The sequence below is a fragment of the Passer montanus genome, unplaced genomic scaffold, assembly GCF_014805655.1.
Source record: "Passer montanus isolate IOZ18808 unplaced genomic scaffold, ASM1480565v1 scaffold37, whole genome shotgun sequence".
Classification (NCBI taxonomy): domain Eukaryota; kingdom Metazoa; phylum Chordata; class Aves; order Passeriformes; family Passeridae; genus Passer; species Passer montanus.
In genome coordinates, this window is record NW_024368485.1 from 8,101,106 (window position 1) to 8,122,412 (window position 21,307).

Consider the following 21,307-nt stretch of genomic DNA (forward strand, 5'->3'; position numbering starts at 1 on the left):
GGCGGGGGAGGAGGGAGGGGAAGGGAAGGGAGGGGGGAAGGAGGAGCCGCCGCCGCTGTGGGGCGGGCGGGTCGCACACACACAGACACACACAGACCCTGGCACGGCGTGAGGAGGAGGAGGAGGAGGAAGCAGCCGCGGCGCTTGAGGTGAGGGCGGCGGGAGCGGCCACCACAGAGGCGGGGGGCACGGGGGGCGGCCGCGGATGTGTCCGCGGCTTCGCGCCCTTGGCGGGGAGCGGCGCTGCCCGGGCCCCCCCCGCGCCGGGCCGTAACCTTGGGCTCCCCCGGCCGCGAGGGAGGGGCGCGAGCGCGTGGGGCTGCCACGGACCCTGTGGGGCTGCCACGGGCGTGTGGGGCTGTTATAAACCTGTGGGGTTGCCATAAACCTGTGGGGCTGTTATAAACCTGTGGGGCTGCCATAAACCTGTGGGGCTGCCATGAACCTGTGGGGCTGCCACAGACCCTGTGGGGCTGCCATAAACCTGTGGGGCTGCCACGGGCGCGTGGGGCTGTCCCCTGCAAGGCTCTGTGGCCGTGTGGGGCTGTGGTACATGGGTGCGTGCCACATAGGTGTGTCTGCATGCCATGCACGCCTGTGTGCGACACGCATGCAGGGCTGTGCACACACGCGTGTCGGGTTCACGCGTGTCCCTCCGTGGGTCTGTCCCTCCGTGTGTCTGTCCCTGTGCGGGTCCCTCAGTGTGTGCGCTGGCAGCCCGAGTCCTCCCCTCATCCTCGCCGCTGTACTTTCTGAGTGTATCCGGATTTTGTCAGTGCTGGGCGGTGTGACAAATGTTTCTGTGTAGTTAAGTAGAACTTTGTTGCAGTGGGGTTTTTTCCTTCCTTTTTTCCCTTTTTTTGTTTCCTTTTTCCCCCCCTTTTTTTTTCCCCCGCAGGCTTACGTTTGAAGATTGTTTGTTTTCTTTCGTATATATCCGAAGGTCTCTGGGGATACAAGTGCTCCTGTTGCCTCTGTCTGCGTGGCTGTAATTTACAAGACATTTGTAATTCACATACTGGTGATTTTCAAAGCAAGGTGCAAAATGCAATGTTTCCATTTCCATTCCATAGCCATTCCAAGGCTGTGCACTGTATTCCATGCACGACTTTGAATTATGTGCAGTCAGACACCTGTTACTTAATCCTGTTTATCCTTTCCAGTTACAGTTATCCAGCCTGGTCTTCTTTTTTTTTAATATCTCAAAATAAAGTGCAAATATTATTTTATGCTAGCATCTAGTAGAAACCCAGGGATCTAGTGCACTTGTGAGGTATTTAATGAGTGTTTGTTAGGTAATACTTTCCCCAAGGGGGATGATTTTGGAAAGTTATAGAATAATCATTATCTCAGGGGGAGTTTATATAATGTTAGAGTGTCCACGGGGATGCGTCTGTGGGAAAGGTGGATTTGACACAAAGCCTTACACAGTGTAAATCTTCAGTAAAGTGTGCATCATCCTCTATTGATACGTAAATAATGTTGTGTTTGCTGTTGCACCACTGGAATTTTCAGTTTAATGATGGTGTTAACGAGGGTCCCGGGGAGAAGGTCGCGTTTGGGATCCTGCAGGGGATGGAGCAGATCCCTCCATAACGCGTTTGTGCTCAGGGCTGTGTTCTGGAGCTTACCTGAGCAGGGTCAGCAGGCTGGCACTCCTCCCTTCAGCTCAGTTTCCTTCCAGCTTCTGGAAGGAAGTATGGCCACAGTACTTGCAGGCTTTCGGCAGATCAGGGGTACCTAATAGTGCCGTGAACTGCAACCCTTCCAGCTTCTGGAAGTGTTATGGCCACAGTATTGCAGGCTTTCGGCAGATCAGGGGTACCTAATAGTGCCGTGAACTGCAAAATAATTACTGTTATATGCAGCCAAGCAATTTTGTATTGTGCAGAGACAGTTCCTAAATACGAGTTGAGAACAGATTTATTCCTCCCTGCAACTGGTAACTTTGTGAAGTAGCTAAGTTGAGAGCTCTAGGATGAGAGTTCTCTTCCACAGCCATTAATACCAGTGTGCCTTCACGTGTCAGTTTTGATTCATCTCTTGATGATATCGCTGAAAACCAGGTATTGATAGGAAAGTCAAACCCCTGGTGAAAATATCACTGCGTGGCTGTCAAAATAAAATGTGAGGATCTGACTTGATTGCTGGCTGTGGATATGCACTTGGGAGAGTAACAATGCCTTTTATTTTAAAGACATGCACCCACGCACAGGAGCTTTGTTCTAAAATAGTGTTTTCTGTCATGAATTTATGCATAACCTACACTCTCTGCTTTTTCTTAGAATGCAGGGAAGACAGAACCTTGAAGGGGAAGAAAGACCAAAAGGGGCAGGGAAGAGAAGTCATTTGAATTTCCCTTACTGACAGAGGAAATACTTCTTTGTTATGCTTCACACAAAATATTGTGTTGTTTTCACCTTTTCAAAAACAACGGCGAGTTGTTTGGGCTTGATGTACGCTGCTGACTTGTGTTGCAGACTTTGGGCATTTGTTCCAGTAATATCTGGCTGTGATGGTGGACTTGGGGCTGTGCTGGAAGTCTGTCAAGTATTTGTTACAGCTGTGTAGGAACTGATGGCTTCATTTTCACCAGGCTTAGGTACGCTGCGTTGAAAGCTTGTAGGGATATCAGTTTTGTGCTTACCAAGATGACTTGTTTTGTATTTCTGTTTCATTTTTTATCTTGTCTTTTTTGTGGGCTTTTCGAATTGTTTGGTGGTTTACTTTCCCTGGTGGTTTTAACAGTTCAATTGCTATTCCTTCCTCTTTGTAATTTGCCAGAGACTGAAGTCTGAAACTGCTGTTTTAATATTTTCCTTAAAATTGAATCAATCCCTTTTCTAGAGGAAGGGACGGAGGAGTACTTATGAGAATTTTAGAAATGAGAACCAAAACTTAATGCAGGCATCTTACCTAAGAGAGACTGCTTACGAAAATTGTACCTCATTGATTTCGGAGAAGGCTGGTTTCCTCCGTAGTTTCAATCATCTGTCCCATTAGATTTTGGGAAGTGTTGTAAATTGGTTTAGAAGTGAAATTTTCCAAGCCATAAAATCTCTGGTTGGTTGTTAGTGGAAATCATTACAAAGGGTTGCATAAGCATTATTTGTAGGATGGCTAATCAGCAGCCTGGGCTTAGTTCCATTCTCTAATAAATAGATGCATTGTGCTACTTCAAAAATTGCAAAATTGATGGCTTGAGTACATTTACTAATTTTGCAAGATATGTAATGCATCTGGTTTGGGGAAGACTCTTTGATGTCTGGAGAGGTTGCACACAGTGGAGGTGTTTATGATCCAGCCTGTTAACTCTTCAAAAGTTTTTTGATGATATTATTTAGGACATCTTATTCTTATGAAAGATTCATGTGTAGCACCACATCAGAATTACCTGTGTGCACGCATCAAAGGCTCAGATGAATTTTATTCGGCAGGACTTTCTGGGTGCAGCTTTTGTGGTCCTTTTTGTTCTGCAGAAAAATAATGTGATTGTTGGACTTTGTATTCCAAAGAGCTGACCTGTAGAGGGTTAGAATATGTGGGATATCAGTGGTATAAATACCAAAGGTACTGTGCTTTGGCATTGGCCGTCCTGCTTTGCTTATATCGTGCCCTGTGAACAGTAAATTATGAAAATCTTATCTTGATGGTCCTCACCCATCTTATGGAAGTTTAGTAAATATGGCTAAAGAGGCTTGTGAAACTGTGGAAGAAGACAGATTCCCGGCCATTCTGGAATGAATTCATTAGGCCTAGTAGTAAGTTCCTTGTTCCAGAAGGACGTGCTGAAGTATCTGAGTGCCTGGAACAGGGTGCCACAAACGGGAAGTAACGTCAGAGCAGCCCTTCCACCGCTGTCTTTGGGGTGCTGATGCTGGGAATCTGCAGTTTTCAGGGCACGACGCTCCCAGGCAGCTTCTGGAGTCACAGAAATAGATGGTGCAGCTCAGCTCTGGCTGTAGAGGTTCCTCTCCAGCAGACTTCTGGGTGATGGGCTGCTGATGTCTTCCCTGCAGGGGTCTTGGAGGAAATCAATGCTTGCATCCTCTCCTTGTGAGGACCAACATCAGCTGGTGCGAGGTAGTGAAGTGCTGTGGTCCATCTGCCTTACAAGCCATTCTGCATTTCAGCCATGAAAAAAGTACTTGTTAAAGTTGTACCTGTGCAACAGCAAAAGAATGTTGATTTTTGGAGAAGAATGAGACAAAACCTCCGTCTTCCTCTCCCTGAAGAGCCTCCTAGCCTAATATGAAGTCATAGTAGCCTGTTTCCCTTGTTACTAGTTTTGGATAAATGGTATTTGTGGGTGATTATATGTTTCATTTCACCTTTAGAGTTCTTAGAGGCACTAGTCAGTCTTCCTGTGGGAGAGAGCCTGTTCCTGGAGAGCAGTGCGGTGTCACTGAAAGGTTGGGTTAATGTGGTGTATCTGCCCCTGAAAAGGGAGAAGTACAAGGTATCCAGCTTTTAAAGCCACTTGCCTTTTGCACCGTGTAGTTTCTGTGGCAGATGGGGCTGTTGCTTGGATTTCTTTGTGGTTTCCTGTTCTTCTCCATTGCCAGTCACTGTTGTTAAGCTCGGTCGTGATCCTGTCCCACCTGTGGCTCATAGCTGGTCATGGGACAGACAGACCCTGGGTACAGCATGGAGCATCCCTTGTCCTCCCCTGTCTCATGAGCACCTTGCAGGTGAATCCATAATCTGACTTTATGCATTTGCTCCTCGCTGCCTGGTAAAAAATCTATTCTATAACCCGTAGGTGTTCCTAATTCCTCATAGTGTGTCTCTCACCTTTCTGTCTGCAATAGCCAGGGACCAAAGTGCAGGTTAAGGTTGGTTGGCAGCTGTCGTACATCCAAAATTAGGGCCTTGCTTTCCATTCTGTATGGGATGTATAACTGTACCACCATGAAGCCCTGCTTCCGGAGAGCTGAGTCCCTTGTTTGATCTTCCCTCAGAACAAGAGCCCGTTCTTTCCCCAGTAACAGTGACTGGGAGCTTTGGCAAATGAGGTGGGACAGCCTGTTTGGAATGTGCTCTGTTGTAAGGGCTGTCTGCAGACTGGTTGAAGTTGGTGTTGCTGAAGTAACAAAGTGCCTTTGCCCTCTCCATTCTGAAGAAACTGTCTCTGTTGACTTTGTGTCTCTCAAATTGTAACTTCCTTTGTGAGCCAACCTTGCAACCTAGAAGACCTTGAGCAGATGTGTAACATTACAGAAACTGGATTTAAGAGGACTGTTCAAATTAAATCCTCTACATTGTTCCTTCTCAGATGTTGTATCAATAGACCATGTACTTGAAAAGTCTTAATCTGGACTTGGTGTTTGTATTCTGTTGTTTTTATGTGCAGCACCATCTGAAATTATGAAGATAAAAAATTTACAAATGTCATCGAGCTATCAAATAGTTAGATAGAAGTAATTTATGTCTGCAGTTGGTCTAGCAATATGCCAGCCAAGAGGGGATATATATTCAGCTACAGAAATTTTGGGAGCACTTTAGTAAGGAGGAAATGGGTATGAAAAAGGTATTAAAGAGCAGGCTCTTTATTCTTGAAGTTACAGATAAATTTCCCTTTCTAACAATTTCTACATTCAGCCTGAGCACACACGTTCCTGCAGACTGGAAGTAATCAGCCAGGAGGTCAGTGACTAATAAAGGGGGCAAAAGAGAAGAAGGACTTGAAAGGTTAATAAGGAGCATCTCTTGGATTCCAATGATCTGGAGTGTCCCTGATCCTGTGAACAGTGATGATGTGGAAAATAACAAGTAATAAGGGAGCTCTCTGAGATGTAGGCTCTGGTCTTGAACAAGTTAGGTCGGATGAAAGAACTTCTCATACCAAAGTGGCATTTTTCCCTCCTTGATCTTGTAGACCATTCCAAAACTCTGCAGGTGTTTCTACTCCTTGAACATATTTATTTCCCATGCCTAAAACTGCCATGCCTCCCACACTTGCCCTTTGGTTTTCTTTTCTGGGGATGTCCACTGTGGATGTTGCTGCATGTGCTGCACTTGTTGCACGCCCAGATGCTCTGCTCTCTCCTCTGAGCCGAGGCTGTGCTGGATCCAGCGTGCTTGACTCCATCTCTGCCATCAGACTGCTGCTCCACTGCCTGAAGGAAACAGAGGGAAGAGAGGGATTGATAGCTGCAGTGAGAGCCTGCTTGTTTTGAAACACACAAATTAGGATAATTCCTGCAGGATTCCTCTCGGTGAAGTGTGTGTTGAAATGGGATATGAATGCCTTATTGGGAAGTAGGAAACTGAGCCATGGACTGGTTTCTTTGGCAAGGCTAGCGTGATCTGTTGAACCCAACAGAATTGGTATAATTTTTTCTATGAAGGATCGTGATCGTGGAAAGAAAAGCATTTCTGAAGAAGGCAGGGAGAGAGGCTGATGAATTCTCGGTAGGTTTGTTTGCAGGGATGAGAAGGAAGCTCAGATGTGTTAAAGGAGAGGTCGGGTAGCATGGTGTGGTGACTGCAAGGCAGAGGCTGTTGGATGATTTGATTTTACTACTTGTTTTTCAGATATAGTTCTTGAGGATTAGTGCAGATTAATTGGGTGCTCTGGTGGATTTGGAGAGCTGTACTGCGTGTCTGACATCAGCAAAGAAGAGACCGAGTAATTATTGCTTTCTGGTCTTTCAGCCTGTGTTATTTGTGTATTGCTTCCCTAGCAAAACGCGCTAGGAATAGTGGTCACACAGTAAATGACAAGGAAGATGGGATGTGGTTGCAGGTGTATCAGAGCAGATTGCAAATGAGGCGCTGCAGTGTGCCACGGGGGCCGTGAGCTGCAGGTAACGTGGGGGCTTTGGCACCCCTGCCTGCCTTGTCCTTCTCGCCCTGGCGATCTCCTGTGTCCGCGATGCTGCAGGTGCGGCGGAGCTCTCGGAAATCCCCCTCAGCGTGGCTGCCGTCCCTCACATGATGCGCTCATCTGCTTTGATTGGAGAATCCCCGGGCTGGAGGAGGAGGAGGGGGCTTGGGCGGGAGCGGTGTGGCCTGGGAGAGCAGCGGAGGCTCAAATCGGGCAGCCCGGGCGGCAGGAGCCCAGCTGCGGCTCGGGCACCCCGGCTCTCCTCCGCTCCTCCGGGCCGGGCTGCAGCAGCAGCCCCCGCTCTGGGAGCTCCTGGACTCTGCTGCGACTGAGCTGATACGGAGACTCATTTCCTTCTTCCCCAAGCCCTTCAAACCTGGCAGTATGTAGCAGAGTCTGGCTGTTCTTTTTGCTGATGCTCTCGGTTTTGGCTATGAAATACAGAGTAGCTTTTTGATGACCTGTGACTGTACCAGATGGCTGGGAAGAGAAATAACTTCTGAGAAGACCTTGGCCCAGGTGAGGACAAACTGGGCAAAGTTTTTTTAGTAGTACAGGTTGCTGCTTTTCTGCATTCACATGTCACTGGTACAGTTTTGCTTTTCTCAAGGAGGCTCCTGCCTACTTGGATGCGTCCTAAAGTATTGTGTATGTTTGGCTCTGCATGCCTTTATTTTTTGGTTTGTTTTTCTTTACAAACTGAGAAGGTGCTGGAATTGGCAAATGTGCCAAGCCTGGTAAGCAGATGTTGATAAAATGGTCTCCTTTGAGATATCCTAATGCGAGCATGAGCTTATCTAGAGGAGCCATATAAAAATAGTTGGTGTGCCATTTCATCTGTGTGTCTTTATACAAGAAAATGTCTTAAATTAGGCTTTGCATCAGGTAACAGAACTATTTGCACTGTTTTTATGGGAGTAATCCCATCTCTTCCTTGTGGGATTAATGAAGAATGACACCTTGGAGGGAAGCATGTGGTGCCTAGCTGGGAGAGATAATGAGTTGGTGAGGTGCTGGTGGGCTCTGTAACCCGCAGGAGTGTTTTTGTGGATGCATGTACAGGTTGTGTCCTTGGGAGAGAGAACCTCCAGAGGCACTGCTGTGACCCCAGCTGCTGCTGGTGCTCCTGCTTGGATCCAGCAGGGAGCAAAGATGCACAGACCTTGGAGGGGTAGGAAGGGGTAACAGCGGGATCAGTGCTCTGCCTTTTGCTTTTATCTCTCCGGAGAGCTGGGTGAGCATTGCTGTGGGGAAGAGCTGGGTGTTGTTCCTCTTGCATGTTTGTTTGCTGGGTGTAGAAGGGATAAATCAGCTCTGCTGGTCTGGTTGAGTTCGTCTGGAAGAATTCTTACTGATGAAGTTTGTACTGCAGAGTTGTGGTCCCTGTGTGGATAGAAGAATCACAGCTTGCTTAGACTTTATCTGGTAGTCTAAATCATGTAAAAAAATTCATATTCTCTGCTGCTTCTTCATTTTCAGTGCTAAATCTTTTTTCTGAGATTGCAGTCTCAGAAAAAAAGATAATCTGTTGGGTTTTGGCTACAGTGACAGTCTACCAGTTGATTTATTCAGGATTTTGGGGGACGTTGTTTTGGAGTTTTTGCTCTTTTTTTAAGACTTCAAAAACACTCTTAAACGTTCTTAACATTCTTTAAAAAAAGTTGTTGTTCTTATTTGTAATGATTTTTGTTTGTTTTATGTGGATTCCTGTGTGTTGGTTTCTTACAGCTTTCCTGTGGTGAACTAAAAGCCTCATGTAACCTAACTGCATTTCCAGATGTAGGGAAATCAAAAGTATATGTTTGCAGTAATTCTTTCCTACACAAACACATGCATTTATTTTGTAAATGCTTCTTGTATTTGAGGTGAAAGCAATACTTTACAGGAGTAGCTGTGAATTGGCATGAAATAGGTTGCTTCTGAAAAAAAAGGGAGCTTTATTGATGGAGATTCTTTTTTAAATGAAGTCTGTGGCACTTCAGTTCTCAAAACTGATTCAATCTGCCAAGAAATGCATGCTCTGATTTATGTATCTTTGATTTAGTTATGCTCAGTTTATAAACAGTGCCTGGTAATCTTCCCTGATCTCATCCTGCTTTAATTTTTAATTTACCCTTGAAAAGACACTGCTCACTTTAATCTGGAATAACCACCTCCCCTCCCCACAGCAGAGCGAATTAATAATAATATTGTGAAAACAAAGATCTAAGTGCAGCTCTCAGATATCTGACACGTTAAAAACATCAATTGAACTGATCTGAAATTATGTGGAAAAACATACAGTTTTTCAGGTAATTTTGAATCATCAAATGATTGATTCTATGAGTGGTTTTCCATGATTCAGGTGCTGAGCAATGTGGCGGTGCTTTGAGGTTTTGAAAGCTGGAAAACAGATTTTGATCCTCACAGGTAGAAATGGCAGAGGAAATTGCATTGCTGTGTTAAGAGTTACATTATTTGGTTGTAAGGAATTGGCTCCATCCCACTGCAGTTTAGTGTCAGAATGTTTGCTGGGTATTTTCATGCTTGCTTTTAAGTGCAATTGCTTTCTTTACAGAAGACAATAATACTACAAGTTATTTTTCCTAATCTTTTTGGGGGTTTAGTTTTTGAATTATTTGATTTTCACAGAATCAGGTTGGTTGGAAAAAGCCTCTGAAATCATTGAATCCAATCTGTGATCCAACATCACCACGGCACTGAGATGAAATCCAGGCTTTCCCTGAGCACCTGCAGGGATGGTGACCCTGCCGTGCCCTGGGCAGCCCACTGCAGTGCCCAAGCAACCCAAACCTCCCCTGCAGCAGCCTGACACCTTGTCCCCCTGTCCTGCCACTGCTTTTTGGGGAGAGGAGCCTGACCTCACCTGGTTACAGCCCCCTGGCAGGGAGTTCTGCTCCCTCAGCACAGGATACAGCTCAAAGAGTAGCCTGAGCCTTCAGCAGCGTTCAAATGCTCATGGAGACCTTCATGAACAATTAGAAATGTTCACCAAAACTTGGATATTGAAGGTGTTGCTTCACCTGGTTCATTTGGAAGATCTGTGGAAGCATTTCTTCAAAGCATTAGTGGAAGTAATTATCAGAGTAAGGTGTTGGTTTTGTGTTTGTTTTTTGCTTTTCTTTTTAGGAGCTATAAAACTATATATGTAAACATTTCAAAATTGTGGACTTATGGTGTTTTTTTCAGGTGCGCTACATCTCTTCCTTAAAAAGTGGCTGGTAATTTAAAATATAACCACTTTTCTGGTGATATTTCTTGATTTCATAAGCCATTACCTGATCCTTCAGTTACTGAAAAGCCAACTTACAGTTTCAATTAAAAAGTGCTTCAGTACACATGAATATCACATTAATTACACAAATAAATTCCTGGTTGCCTTTCTTTTTGTAGAAATTGATAAAAAGATAATGCTTCTCCGTTAATTTTAACTCATTTAAAGGAAGGTTTATTTAAACATGACTGAAAGTGGATTAATCCTTTTCTTCCTTCCATCTCTTCCTGCTATCATCACATCTTGGGTTTTAGAAATTACCAAATGTTGTCTAAAGGGCTGTGGCAGGGAATGTTTTGCTTATCTCAGTGGTCTTCAGTCCAGCTGGTGATTAGCACTTCTCTTAGTGACTGAAACATAATTTTAACAAGATTTGGCTCTTCCTTTTCAGCACTGTCTATTGGCAGAGCGTGGGTGTGCAAGCGAGTAACCTGAGTCCGTTTGAGCCTTGCATTTCAAAATTCAATTCCAAATCATCCTGCCTCATCCAAGGGGCCTTTGGATGGTTATTGAAATTTATCTGATCTCTCTTACTGTGGCACTGTTGTGACTGGGTTTGTGCATCTGCAGTTTTATCGGGGATGATTCACAGGCCGAAATGGTGTTTGTCCACTCAGTGCTTCATTCCTTGCTCCTTTCAAAGGGAAAGTAATGGGAAAAAAGCTCTTCTGTCTGATAGATAATGGCTTCTCTTTTATTGTTTGGCATGTGTGGTTTTGTTTTGTTCTTTTTTTTAATCTTGAAATTTGACCTAACAAAAGAAAGGTAATGAGAATCCAAATAGTGTCAGGTCTTGGCAGGGGGATTTGCCATGTATGAGGAAAAAACTGACCTGAGTACAGCACACTGCAAGAGCACAAACCCAGCCCTCCAGAGCTGGAGATTGAGTAAATCGGTCTGTAGTTTTTGCAGGTGAAACAGTTCATTTGGGACCTTAATTTCAGAACTTTATTTGTTCCCTGTGGTCTACACATCCGGTGGGGCTCCGTTTATCCTTCCAAAGCAAAGTGTACATCCACAAAGCTGGCTCTAGCCTTCCAGTTTGTCAGATCAGATGCCAAAGCATTCCCTTTTTAAGGATGGAGAGGTACTGGTGGGCTTTTAGATGGCCACGTTGAGACTGATATAATTTCAGAATGAATTTTTAGCTCGATTTCAGCCAAGCAAGGAGTGGCAGTGAGGGCACTTTTGATCCTGTGGGAGGAACAGTGGCACTCCTGGGTTAGGACAGGTACCCTTCCTGACACAGGAGGAGAGGGGCCCAGACAGAAAGCTGCTTGCTGCTTGGTATTGTTTTGGTAATTCCACCACCCTGTCCCCTTACTCCCCTCCTGTCTTTTGGGTATGGGCATAGCTGGTCACACTTCAAAAATTAGATTTCTTTGTTCTCAAGCAAGACTTGGGTTAAATACAGTACGACACACACCCTCACCCACAGTGTTCTGATAGGTATTTTTCAATATCTATCTTAAATGTCATGATAATGCCTGACAAGAACGGTCACTGTCTTGTGAACTAAGAGATCCAGAGCAGATTTCAGCACTGCACTTCAGAACAAGAGCATAGCTCCAGCCCTGAAAGAATGAACTGAAGTACAGCATAATGTAAATGTCAGCTCAGGAATGTGAGGTAGGTTTGGTATGATCCCTTAAGGATTCTTTGTTCATGGCCTAAATTGCAAGGTTTCTGGGGCAGGGACTATCCTTGCATTATTTATTTTATGGCATTTATTCCAATGCATTCTGTGTTAATTTTATTTAACCTGCTTGATGCCCATTTGCTGATACCTTACAGATGAGAGAATACACTGCAAAACAGTTTTCACTTAGGATATCTATACAGAATAGACATATGCAGGTTAAAAAGAAATGGCATCCATGCTGTTCAGTCCAGCATGCTGAAGTATCTAAGGGTATAAAGCAGCTTTCAGACTATTTCATCTCTTTACATTCCAGTTGTTGAGACCTTTTCTCACCTGGCGAGATGACTTCCCCACAGCCTGCAGCCCATGTGTGTTAGCTACAGGGATCCTGGTAAATTACTTCTTGACCTTGACTTGGAAATCAAGCTGTAGCAGATCAGGGACATGGCCATGCTCTAGCAGTGCAGCTCCCAGGGGTGCAGGGTGATGTATGGAGCAAGGCATGGCTGACACTGCTCACACTCACGTGCCACGCAGTGTTACAGGCCATCATCTTTAATTCCTTTGTTATGCAACAGATCCAGTTTTGATTTGTAGCCCAGAAAGAGCAAAGTTTCAGTTTTAGAAGCACAGTCTGTTACAGGACATTTGTCAAGCAGTCTTTTTGCTTGACAGCAGTCTTGCAGCAGAAATGACAATGTTCTTCTTGGTGTTGTTTCTTAGTTTGAGGATTCCCTGTGTAAATCTTTTAAGTCAGAACATAACTCAGGAACACCTTTTTTTTTTATTGCTTTGGCAATAAAGGAACGCGCAAGTGAAAACCATATACGTATGTATAAAAATGAATTTTCATTTACAAAGAATCAAAGTAGCTGTGGACATCAGGCCTACCATTGAACATTTTAAAACTAATTTATATGTGTTGTGTCATTTCTGTTTCCTCCCTTTTTCTTTGTGTTCTGTGAAAGGCAGCAGACAGCAAACCCTGAACAAGCTCAACTGCTCAGTTGGATGAGAAGTAGAAGGGGCTGGGCAGAAATTGCAGTCTTACAAAGCATAGATCTAGAAAGATGTTCCAGCTATGCTAAAAATTATTTACACTTTGCAGTCTTGCAGTTCTCAGTGATCTAATTGTGGTTCTGGAATCTCTCTTTTAGGCGTTGTACATATTTGTCAAAAATGCTCCTTCACCCAAAGAATTTATTGCACTGGAGTAGGAGGAGCCTAGAGCTGAACACAGTTTTTGGTATATAAGCAACAGAGTAGAAGTGGGAAACATTTCCAGCTACATGTGTTTAAGATCAGCCTAAAAATTCAAGCTGCATGTTTCAGTAGTTTTTGATCAAGTGGAACTTCAAAGATTTTGACTTCCTTTAAAGTGTAAATTTTTGCATTGGACAGTGTAGCGCACTGGCTGCCATCAGATGAGATTTGCTTCAGTGCAGCTGGCAGCATCAGGCCCAGGATGTTTGCACAATGAGGCTTTGTAAACCTCCTCTGCAGAACTGCAACGCTTTGATCTGGTTACTGGACAAATCAAAATTAAACTGATGTCTCTTTTTTTTTTCTTTTTTTTTTTTTTCCTTAGGAGAAACTAGCACTCAGGAAATCTGGCTGGCCATATCAGATTTTGCCCCAAGAAATTGCATTAGTTTGAAAAAGAGGCATTGTACTCCCAGCTTAATGTTTAAACTCAGTGTCAAAACGTTAGGGCAGAATAATGCACACCGATAATGCAAATGGTTTTCTTGGGTGGATTTCAACTGCTGTGCTGGAGTCTGGGAGAATATGTTTACTTTCTTGCATTGAAATACCACGCTATTTCCATCACAGTAATGCCACTTTCAGCTTGCTGGTTGCAGCCAGGTTCAGCGATAAGAAATCAAAATTGTTTTTAAATGTATCTCTGTTTATTACATTGTAACTTTTCTTTTATACTTCATATTATCCAGTGACTAAACATGTTTACTTTAAACCAGCTACGTGTTCCAGGTGGGTAGAAGCAAAACAAAAGTGCGTTTGAACCAGTTGTAATTAAATTTCTGCTCTGTACATTTTGTCAAGACAAGAAAAGCTGCTGGCATTTCAACCTTGCAATGCATTATGGAGTGACTGCCAGTCAGATCCTCCTGTGGAATTAAAACAAATTGGAAAGCAGAGTGAGAAGGGGGAAGAGAGATTTGTGTGAATTAAATGACTGCGGCCTGTGGTTTGCCAGGCTCTCCTGCTTTTGTTGATGCTGTCTGCTTATGTAAACTTCTTCCCACCACTTTCTTCTTCAACTTGCAGCAAAGCACTTTTGTGTGGTGTAACATCTGCTGGCATAAAAGTGGTTGTAAATAAAAAAGTCTTTAGTGTGCAGCCCAGTAGGAAGGAAAGAAAGGATGGAAAGGAGCGATCTCTAGAAACACAGATGGCTTTAGTCGTTAATAATGCTTTATGAAAGAATTTTAAAAATATGATTGCCAAAAAAGGGACTCCATGAAGAAGCTGAGTGCATCTATTTGGTACATTTGGAAGAGTTTGCTGTTAAACTTTCCTGGAGGAGCATGCCCAACGTGATCAGCCATGTACTGTCCCAAGAGTGATGGGACCAAGGGTTTCCATGAAATGATGGACCCATGCTGTGTTATTTTGTACTGTGCAAAATAATCTTGTGTTATAGTATGGGATGTAATTATCTCAGTAAATATTCAGGGGGAAGAATAATGCTGCTTAATCCCTTCCTGTTGCTGTGGTGGAGGATTGGGATGAGAAGCGTAGACCACAACACGCCACGTCGGAGCTGCTGGCCTACATTTGAGAGAAGGTTGGCAAGGAGCAGCCTCCCAGTTTCTGGAACACGGAGTACATCCCAAAGAGAACTATTAGGCTGCACTGGGATTTATGTGATGATGCTGAGCTTTCCCTGGAGGCATCAGATTTTATCTTAGGGATACAAAGTGCTGGCTTGCTGGCCTGGAAGGAGTATCCATCCTCTTCCCATCTCGTCACCTGCTGCCTGTTCCCCAGGGCCTGCATTAGCTGCCCACTTCCATGCTGGAGTCCAGGCCTGTTCCTTCCTTTCTGTTCTCTTTCAATATGGTGAGACACTCTTAAACTTTACTCTTGGTTGGAGTGCAGGTTTTTATGATAATAATTAATTTCACTGGCCCAAGCCGAGTAAAAGCATTTACCCATAATTGACTGGATTCTTTGTAATGCTGTAAATGAAGTCTTGGATTGTTAATGCTTTCATCAGCACTGAGTAATTTCATAGATTGAAAACCTTTTAAACTGCAGCATGATGATTTTGGTTCCAGAGAATTACTAGAGGTGACTAAAAATTGAGAATTCCCCCAGAAAAAAGAAAAAAGACCAAAGAATAAATAATAACTTTCCTAAGCTATAGGTAAAATTCCCTGCAGGAGCTGTAGGACAGTATATAATTACATCCAAGACACACTGAAATTCTGAGTCAAATTGCAGATTGTGTATCTTGGTGCTATTACATTTGCATACTGATAGGAGTTTGTAATAACTGTGCTATATTGCACAAATGCTGCTGTTGTTTATTGCTTGGCTTAAATTACGTGGGGTTTATCATATAAATATAACTCATTCTCTGTAGAAAAAGGTCTACAAGATTCTATTATCTACACATCATTTGGAGCGTGTACTTTATCATCAATTGATATGCTTTTCATGAAATGGAATCTCTGGGCTCCAAGCACTTGACATCCCTGTGAAAACAGTCTGCCTGTTTTGGGAGGGCAGGGCCCTGAGTCTTGCTCAGCAAACATCAAGGAGTGATTGTACCCTTCAATTTAGTTATATGCACATTGACCCCGAGTCAAGAGCTCTCTCGACTCAGGATTTCGTGGCTGGAGGCAGATTTAGGGCTTGTGGGGTGGCGTGTGTGTGGTACTGGCAGGAGGCTGCGTGCTCCCTTTGGTTAATAAGTTTCTGCCTCAGTGAAGCTGAATGCAACAGCCCTTGACAGAATTCTGTGGTTTCTAAAGTGATTTCCATCGTGCTATTCCTGTGGCCATTAATTGTGTTTAACTGTGTGGTTACCTGCTTCTTTTGTCTGTTCTGGGAGTCATACTGTCGAGTTTGTATTCACTGGGATCTGCAGCCATCTGTGCCTGCAGCCAGGGCCACCCAGGCCAGAATCAGTGCACAAAAGGTGCAGAGCCTCTGGTAGCTGGAGATGCTGCTGCTCCTGTGGGCGAGCACACGAAATGTTCCAGCAAGATATGCCAGAGGCTCAAATTATGTAATGCCTCGAGCAGGAAGCCACCGAATTATGTGTGGAGCATGTCAGCAGCAACAGCCTGATGTCCCTGGCAAGGCTCCACGCCAGGAAGGAGCTGGGCTTCTCAGCAGCCTCCCAGGAGCGAGCTGTGCCGCCAGGCCCTGCAGAGCTGCTGGGAGCAGGGTGCTGACACCGCATCCCCACCGAGTGCCAGAGGGACAGGGAGTGCTTCACCTTAGCCTCCTGCCTCGTGTGCTTGCCTCTTCTTTTGCCTTGCTTTGGTGTTTTTTCCTTACTCCTAGATCCTGGGAAAAATACAGAGAAAGAAAGGACCTTTTTAGAAGCTACACATCTAGATTAGGGATATACAGGCAATTCATGTCTGAAAAATGTTAACAGTTGTGTGTCTAAAATTAACTAATCAGCTGTGGTCGAAGCTGCTTTTCGGCACAAAATGAGAGAAGGTTTGGAAGGTAATGATCATTTCAGTATATTGACAGACTAAAATTGTCATGTTTAAATTAAGTCTCTAATGGTCTTTTCTAAATTGGGTGCTTGTACTTTGCTTTTAATTAGAATGAGGCAAAAGGTCCTTATTGGAATTCTAAAGTTATACTCTGGGTAACTGAGGGAGGTGATTATCTGTAACCAAGTGTCCATCAGTGGGAAAGTCTTGCAGAAGTGTGTACTTGTCAGGTCATTTTCTCCGAGCACTTCAGAGTGACAGATGAAAAAGAACCTTGAATGATGGATGCCTCTGGATGAAAACTTGTTTTCTGCTTGAAACTAAAAACAAAAGAAAAAAAATCTGTTGACAAGCCCAGAGTCTTGAGAAGGTTGCCCATCCTTTTGAAGGGTCGTTATGATTCAGCTGGGTCTTTGGCAAAAGTAAGTCTTGTCCTTGGAGCTTATAAGGGGGGTAAGGAAACCCCTGGGGTGTATTTAAGGTGACAGGAAAGGCCAGGTGCCAGTGAAGAAACACGTTGTGCCTTACTGAAACAGCAGTGAAGGAATGTGTGTTGTGGCCAAAATGAACACTGGCCACATCAGAATTTGATGCCTTTACACCTGCCCTGGTGCTCAGGTGCAGCTGAAATCCCGTGGTATCTAGTTAGGTGTTCAGGAAGTGAGGAACATCAAATTAAAGATCCTTTACAAAAAAAAGCAGGCATCAAGGTACTTAAGACCAGCTTATTCACGTTAAAAACATAAATTTCTTTAGGACATGAGAAAATGGAAATGGTGGGGTTTTTGTATTCTAGCCTTGACACCCAGCTCTGGGATGAAGGGCAGAGCTGAGGCTGCAGCCACTCTCCATTATCCATCGGGTGTCCTGTTACTGTGAATTACAAGCTGCTCACTGCTTCTGGAAGTGAGACTTCACTCTGGCTCTGAGTATTTCCCTCAAAGAATTTACAGTCTTGCTGAAAGGGCCACTGGAGATTTTGGACACAAACAAGCTTCTGAAGAAATACTTAACTGGTGGAAAGACAGAGAGAGAGAGATTTTTGGTATTTGCATAGCTAAAAAGAAACTGATTTTCTTCATTAAATTTATGAGATTGTACTTGTGTGTTTACATGGAACATGAGAAATTTCAGGGCCCAGTGGCAGTTCTGCCCAGAAAGCTGTGGATGATTAAAAGCAGTGGGGAGGCAGGTTGTGTTTCTGGAATGTGCATTAGGGCTGGTGGGATGCTCCTGCTTCCAGGAGCTGGGCTGGGTCCCACGCTGATGTAACCCTGCTGAAATCTGACTGCAGTCTGCAGGAGAGCAGAGAGGGCAGAGGTGGATCTCTGGCTGCAGGCTAACGGAGCAGGTTGTGTGCTTGGAAATAATCTTGTCATGTCTTTGTTTCCCCAGCACAGGCACGTTTTGGACAGGGGGTTTATTTTAGCAGAAAGCTGGCTCTAGCTGACCCAGAAGTAAGTGTAAGGATGCTTTTGTGTGGAGCTGCCGAGTCCTGGAGACCCAGTGGTATCTTGTCATGTAATTATGAGCTGCTGAGGGCAGTCTGAAAGTGCACCAGCAAAATGAAAGTTTGAGGCATTAAAGGGATAATTACAAAAAATAATTGCAATCACTGTGTAGTCTCCTACTAGAAGAGCATGCTGTCAATATTTAATGAGAACAAAGCACGTAGCCATCATCCTCTCATTGCTATTTATGATTTGAAGCATCTTCTGTTTTAATGGAGGTTTTTGGCAACTTTGGGAGGATTCAACAGAGGAGCAAACTATTTTCTTTAACTGCCCTCATTGCTGTAATTGTGATTGCTGTGGTTCTCAGTCCCTCTGGTCTCATACTTGGGGTGTTTTATGTACCATGAGTTCTCAGAGCAAATGCTAGACCCACAACATGCTCTAGCTTCCCTTGGCTGAGACACTTGTTTTCTGCAATCTGTTTCTAATTCTGAGATTTTTTTTCTTCTTCTCATAAAACTTAAACCTCATAAAACTGAAGAGTATGAGGTCAGATTTAATTCTGTAAGCACCTAGTGGATATTGAGATGTTCTCAACTTTAGGCTTCAATTTATTTTTGCTATAAAGGAAAAAAGATGAAGCTTGATGGAAGAGAGAAAAATACAGCTTCTGATCTAATGTGCAGGAGCTCTTGATTCATTTGAAAAAGCAGCAGTCAATTTCCTATTATTTTCAATAATGCTGAAGACACTTGTTTTCTTTTAATAAAATACTGTCTCCTATAAACCAAGGATTTCTAAAGTGAATTTGGATTTGGTTTCATTTTGGAGCACTCTTTGGTCATTTTCCCGTTTGTGCAAACCTGCTGCTTTGCTTGCTGAAGGGCTGCTGTGCTCATGTCCAGTTTGAGGTCTCACACTTAGGTCCTACAGATGGAAGTCAGTGGGTTTGTGCATTTGAAGAAAAGAGGGGTGGAAGGGAGCACCACCAAAGCAGCCCTGCCCACTTGTACTGCTCAGAGGTGCAGGAGTGTTTGTGCCCCTGCGCTGCCCCTTCCCCTCCAGAGATGGGGAGGGACAGAAGAAGTGGATGCTTTCATCCCTCCAAAGTGTTGGCAAAAGCAGTGGAGGAAGTTCATTCTAGCACTAATAACAATGGCATAATTTACTTTTCACCCAGAGCTGGATGATGAAGAGACCTGATGGTACATCTCAAAATAAAATACTTTATTTTCCCTGCCCCTGACACACTGCTCCATCCTGAGTCTCCATTGTGATGCCTTCTAGTTTTAAGTGCTTGGAAGAATGGGTGCCATGTGTTCTGTCACCTGCAGCTATGATGCTTCTGCTTAAATAACAGGAATTTCAAAATAAAATGAACTTCAAACGAAAACTCACTGAGCACTCAGTGTTTGTTTGCTACAGTGTAAATATTCTGATCCATAAGGAGAAATTATTTCTGGAGGAAAAAGGTCTTGAAGTGGTTTACTGTGATTTTATTAGGTAATTAAATATGAATATGCACAATTAAGGCTTTTCTTTTTCTTTTTTTTTTTTTAAGGGAAAGGAAGACATTTTCTACAATGTGAATTTCTACAGAACAATCTGTGATTTTCAAAAGGTATGCCTTTTCTGTTCTTTCAGTATTTTAATTCTCTTTTTTACTAGATGATCTACTTCCAGTTTGAAACACGGTTTACCATTGCAATGCTGCACTGTCCATGTCAGTAGAATGAAAAATGTGTTCTGAAAAAGCAGCGGTCAGGGTCATGAGAGGAGAGAAGGTATTAGAAATTTAGATCATAACTGCAAATTCAGAGGATGCTGTGCTCTCCTGACCCCAGATGTCCTGGCATTAAGGAAGTGTGTACGTGTGAGGTTGATCAGACACAGGCAGGTGAGGTATTCACAGTTCTCAGAGGCCTTCTCTTTCTGGAGTCTAGCATTCTGGAAAGTTTGGATGAACAGAAATTGTTCTTTTGTGTGCTCCCCCTCAGGCCCAATAAACTCCAGTGATAACTGTTCCTAAACAGCTGCAAAGTCAATTTAAGTTCTGGAGTCTCTGTGTTCCCGCAGGTTCTTCTCACCTTATGTTTGGGGAGAACAAGGTTTTACTTTCTTCTAGTACTCAGGGATGGGTCTTGCATACCAATTCATGTTCCCTTCCTGGTCTGAGTAAAGTTTTATCCATCCCACTGGCATACAGGGCTTTTACCTGTCTGAAAACTACTTTTGCTCCAGAAGCACCAAGCTGGCACAAAATTACAATTGCTTTAGCAATCCAGGCCTTGAGCAGGCTCAAGAAGTTGTTGTGGCAAATGTTAGCTTCTGGCTAATCCTGACTGAGACCTCAAGCTGCGTTTAGATGAGCTCTTTGATTCCTGTTGTACTGCACAGGTGCAGAGCAGGGCACAGACTTCATGCATGACATTTCTGAAGTGATAATGATGAGATGGTTCATTTGCTTTTGATTGTTCTTCTAAAACCACACCTAAATTCATATGAGAGTTCTCCGATGTCGTCTGAAATGAAATAGTGAGAAATCTCAGATCAGGATTCCAATTGCTGATGGATCTGCTCTAAAGGGATCTTTAGCAGGAAAATTTCATTGCAGAAAAAGTCATTGATGCCAAAGGATGTGGTTGTGGTGTTTATCTAGAATTGTAGAATTAGAAGTAATGGTACAAAGGTTGTAGGCAGTGCTCTACCTATCCTACCTTGGCATTAGTGATTAAACCAGACTTGTTTTCCTTGTTTTTCACTCCTGGATTGCTGCTTTATCCATGTAGTCTGTACCACAAGCATTTGGGAATCTGCTGCACTGTGACCTGGTGTTCTGTCACAGTTGGTTTGTTTATTTGTAACTGATAAAAATAATTCTTCTGTGGGCACAAGTACAGTTTAAAATAATTGAAAAAGAAAAAAATAAGCCAGAAATAGCTTTCTTGGAAAGTAGAAACTTCTGTAAATATCTTTGTAGAGCAATGGTCTGAAAATACAGATGGGGCTGACTTCTTATGCAGGTGCAACAGTAGACATCTTACTAGTAAGAGACTTAGAATGAATTCCCATTTATGGTACAACTGTTGGTTCATTTGTTAAAAGTGACAAAGGAACAGGAGATGAATGAGTTTACCTAGAGTGTCTGATACATTTCATGCTTTTAAAATTAAGAGTAAATATTACAGGGAAGAGCCCCTTTGGAGTTAGTGAAGGAAATTGGGGATGTTGCTTCTCATTTTCCTGTCGCTCCTCTTTTTAACCATTTCAATATAGCGTGAAGAAGGATATGCCATAGGCACATCACAGCATCCTGGAAGTCAAAGACCTCAAAACTTTGTGGAAAAAAAAGGAACAGCAGATTTCAAAACTCCTGACTTTTTGCATCAAGTGAATATGAGGAGA

General features: G+C 43.5%; 1 protein-coding gene across 6 annotated transcripts in view; it reads left to right on the forward strand.

Moving 5' to 3' along the window:
* Positions 1–88: 88 nt before the first annotated feature.
* The window catches only part of PLCB4 (phospholipase C beta 4), a 186,450-nt gene continuing 165,231 nt past the window's right edge, over positions 89–21,307 (forward strand). For 3 of the 6 annotated variants that reach the window (XM_039716991.1, XM_039716983.1, XM_039716988.1), the window contains exons 1-2: positions 128–149; positions 19,464–19,523. The gene's annotated coding sequence lies outside the window, so the exon portion shown is untranslated. Of the gene's footprint in view, positions 150–7,035; positions 7,349–19,463; positions 19,524–21,307 lie in introns of those variants that run through there. The other 3 variants (XM_039716986.1, XM_039716987.1, XM_039716984.1) reach the window with 3 other exon arrangements.